The sequence below is a fragment of the Azolla caroliniana genome, unplaced genomic scaffold (assembly GCF_043228905.1).
Source record: "Azolla caroliniana isolate FFs.n. ecotype wild unplaced genomic scaffold, voAzoCaro1.0.p SCAF_946, whole genome shotgun sequence".
NCBI lineage: Eukaryota > Viridiplantae > Streptophyta > Polypodiopsida > Salviniales > Salviniaceae > Azolla > Azolla caroliniana.
The window spans coordinates 295-4,814 of record NW_028231381.1 but is presented as its reverse complement, the minus strand read 5'-3'; the positions used below and the strand labels follow the sequence as shown (position 1 = coordinate 4,814).

At 36.3% G+C, this 4,520-nt stretch overlaps 1 pseudogene across 1 annotated transcript; it reads right to left on the bottom strand.

Moving 5' to 3' along the window:
• Positions 1-527: 527 nt before the first annotated feature.
• Positions 528-4,071, bottom strand: LOC147847487 (splicing factor SF3a60 homolog; annotated as a pseudogene). Its single transcript, XR_015532320.1, has 10 exons — positions 3,942-4,071; positions 3,695-3,837; positions 3,183-3,279; positions 2,957-3,112; positions 2,787-2,858; positions 2,559-2,699; positions 2,406-2,483; positions 2,190-2,318; positions 1,140-1,262; positions 528-908 (listed from the first exon to the last, which is right to left on the bottom strand). The product of XR_015532320.1 is annotated as a splicing factor SF3a60 homolog (transcript).
• Between the last annotated feature and the right edge of the window lie 449 nt (positions 4,072-4,520).

Genomic DNA, 4,520 nt, shown 5'->3' with positions numbered 1-4,520 from the left:
TGTTCAGAACCTATTAACCATGAGTGCTTTCTTGGCAATAATGTTTGAAGTTCGTCCATGACTACTTAACATATGGTAATCCTTTGGCAACAAAGTTGTCGGCAACCTCAAGGATCTTACGTTAGGATAGGAAAGAAGGCCTCTTGTCACAATCAGAAGTACATTTTACATACCACATGGATATAGGTATAATTGACATTGCCGAGTCCAGATTTCTCAATTCTGGAGTTGGTGATTGAGGATGGTGACAAATAGAGATTGAACCACCTACTGAAAATTGTTGTAGGAAATACGGAATGTGTGTTAATAATTAGCACGATCTTCTGTGCCTCAGAGGATTCCATTGTAATTCATAGTGCTAGTTTGATACATAGTGATGACATATATCAAAATAATATTGTACTAATTTTTACCCATATTATGAATAGTAGAATTCTCAAAACTAGGAGGTATTTTTAAGTCTAGCACTAATTATTCAACAGATTTTCCTTTTGATTGTTTAACCATCTGGCATTGATATCTCATAAAATAACGTGAATATTCATTGGTCCAAATAATTAGACTCGAACATATTCAGCCATCTTCACAATCACATCATGTGATTAAAACATTGCATACAAAAATGTTCATTGTCACTCGCCATTCGCATTCTTTTAATAAAGATCATGAGTTACATTTTTCTTAATTGAGAAATGGCAATGTATGTGCCGAGCCTTTTCACAACAGGGTGAGAATGTAATAAATCAAGCAGTGGATTGGACTTAGATGAGACCCTGTCGTTGTAAATCTGTATATGTCTTCTTATTATAGACATTTCCTTCTTGATCCTCATATTCTTCCTCTAAATCTGGCCGCCACTTATTTACTCCTTGTCTTTCTTGTATTCTCTCCCACAAGGCCTGAGCATCCTGTCATAGGAATGTTTTCGTGAAGCATAGTACATAATATATTAAAGAGAAAAAAGTTATCAAGATGCAAAGAATGTTGCATAAGATGAATATGAAATAGCTACCAGCTTTATTAGGCCTTTCAAACAGAAAAGGGCATCACGATGGCAACATGTACTAATGTTATGCTGAGATTCCTAAAAATGTACAAACTCTTTCTAAATATCCTGATACAAACAACAGAAAGAACACCTTAATGGTCGTTATTTCGTGGAAGTTCTTTGTATTGGGGATACCAAGGCAACGCATTCCATGCTGATGTCTCCACTCTTTGAAGTGCCTTTCAAAAGCTCTTCAGATCTCGCAGTTGAATTCCTGCAAATATTTCCAGAACATGCAGTGGGAAGCAGAACAGAAGGAAATAGAAAGATATCAATTTGGTTTAAAAGATAGACATTTATTGCAGTAACATACACTGAAAGGTCTAAATTTTATACAAGTTTGAATCACCACTAGATGACCTAGATATAGATAACAGTAGTAGTAGTATTGCAAGAAAAAGGCTCAGACCAACATGTGATGGAAGAATATTACTTTCTAAGCTTCTCAAATACATGTCTTTAACTCATAAATAGAAATAACAAGCTGAAAATCCAAAAAGGTTCTCAAATGTTTGGTACCAGTACCAGCTATTCCAACGGTTGGAGCCTATGAGAACAAGTTACGTTTGACAGTGCCTAGCAGTGATAGAGCTTTCCACAAAGATGGATGCTCGGCAAGATAGGGATGAGGTATTCCAGACAATTCTAGAGATTAAGAAAGAATACAAAGAATGTTAAATAAATTACACTTACTTAAATCATGTGATGGTGTGTTAATTGGTCTTTCAATGATTTGAGTTAAAATACCTCTACATAAATGCTATTCTATATTTTCTTGCACTCGCAAATATATAGTGAATTAATTTAGACAAAATCAAAAGGATATGAAAACTAAATTTATTTGAACGATAATAACATAGTGTACAGAAGCAGTTAATTAGCGTTTCAAAGATTTATTCAAATGATCTATACATAAATTTCATTCTATATTTTCTTGCTATTCAGAACACACAGGATTAACTGCACAACTCATTCTCATGCTAGAGATTAGTCAGCCAATAGTGAAAAATATATATGTGCATATAGTGGGCTTTGCTTTTGATATTTCAGCAGTTCTTCTGTAAATGATGATGGTAATAGCTTTAAAGTGTTTAATAGCAAAAGTAGCACGCGAAGGTGCCTTTCAGATTGCAAAGCATACCTGGCCTAATCCATGTAGTTTATACAGCCAATAAGGGATAGGTTTTCCATCCCAACCCATTGGCAGCTTGAGAGGATTATAAATTTGCTGCTCTTCTTCATCGCTGTCACTTTCTGCTTGCACTTCCTCCTAGATACATCAACTAAAAATAAAACACCAGTACTACAGCAGCTGAAAAACTCATAATGACAAACTTGAGAAAAAGTGAGGAGGAACCTCTTCCCTTTCTGCTTCCATTTCTTCATATGTCAAAGCTTGCTTCTTTTCAACATGTGCCTTCGTCTCTTCAATCGCCTAGAATCAAACAAGATTTTAAGCAATACACAGCATGATGTCGAAGCATTAAGGAACTTAACACCATAATAATACCTCATGAAGCAATTCACAGAGGCGTTGAATCTTTACTTCTTGGAGTGCTATTTCTCTGAAAGCTTTTACGTCTTCCGGTTTTCCAGGACCACCCTTAACATTAGCAAAATGTTTGCGGTTGAGATTTTCCAGGGTGGTATACTAAAAACAACATAAACAGACGTAAAAATAAGTAGGAATTAGAAGGGATCTAAGAAAATTAGTCAATATTACTCAGAAGCAACGTACCTTAGTAAGGAAGAGCCTTTCTGCCCTTTGCTGGGCTGTACCACCAGCCTTCAATCCTAGTGCCATCAAAGCCTACAGGAAAATCTAAAATAATTAATCATCTATTAAGTAAACTAATAGCTTTAATGAGAGGTTATCTTCACTCAGAAATTGTCATTACAACAGGTTACCTGCTTAAGTTTCTCAGGCCCCAGTTCCACAAGTTCATCAACTGTTTCATAGTCATCCATGTCAATTGTCGATTGATCAGCATTGGATCGACCATCTTTATCTTCCCAACCTTGAACCGTGCCCGCTTCCCAACGTTCTTCAAAATCCATCTCGATCTAGACAACATACATTTAAGCATTAATGTAACAATGAGAGGCGTTTCAATATAAATGATTGGAAACAGACCTTGGAAAGAATTTTATCCAGATCTTGTAGAGGTTGTGTTCGCTCAAAAAAGGATTGAAGATATGCTGTCAAATCTGAAAGATAGCTTCTATATTTGCTGCAATTGGAGAAACTCAGTGTCAGGAGTTGAAATCATTAATCAGACATTAAGTTAAATGTTTATAGTGGACGTTTTACAAATGCAAATGCCACTCATAGTATTTAAAGTAACCACATGATTCATTTTTTTCACATATGATACACTGTTCCTACATGTCTATTTTATGTTCTACTTCATTGAAATTGTAGAATGTAACACAGTTTTGCCCCAAAATTTCCCCATTTATTTCCCAGGTTCCTCCCTTGACATGTACAAGCTGCACAAGGCCACCCCAATGCCATTTCTTTAGGGTTTAGGGTTCTCAAAAGAGAAAGATGATCTTACTTGGCACTTCAATGCTAAGACTTTTATAGCTCCATACCCATATGCATGTGATGTATGATTCCCATATAAAATAGTTGGCTTTACATGCCTGGAGAGCTTGTGTTTACGGGCAATCTTATGCGTCTGAGGAAATTCTTCTAGGTATGCAGAATACTCAATAGCAGGCCCGAACTTATAGTTCAAGTATTGATTATACAACTCGTGCATGTCTAAGTACTTCCCATTGGCCTCCTGCAAGAAGACATCCGTAAAGTAGAGAAGTCACACCACATATAGAAACGACCATAAGTTTATTACAACCACAATTATTTAATAGTGAGAAATAGACTAGAAACCTCGCCACTGAAGTCCACCCAAGGCTCCTCCTTGAGCAACTCCTCAGGATCATCTCCTGCATCGATCATCTTAGCATTAGGATGACGTCTATGATATTCACGAATCTGCATCAGCTCAAGATTAAAGAAAACTATCAGTAAAAAATCAGTTTTCACATGTGCAGTTAGCAGGAAATACTGAGGAAATCAGCCCCCACGCTTTCAACATAAAGACCATTGAAACATGCTGGATAAGAATGAACGCTGGACATGTGACGAGGGTGCCAAATTACTAGATCATTACTAGTTTAGGTGTCATATGAACTTAATATCAATGCTCACTTTATAGAGCAACACTGGAAGCCTACATTGACAGACTCCTCGGCCACATGCTTTGTCTTAGGGAAACTTGCAAGCCCTTCAAACTTCAATTATGCAGACATAAATCAGATTTCACAAATTCCATCTATTGCCTTCCTCTCTAATCTTGGCATGTAAAACTCTCCTCAGAAAAAATGAAGTATATAAAATGATTATTTAGATACAAAAGGTAATTTACAGAATCCATCTGCATTTCTTTATCACTGAGCTTGCTAAATA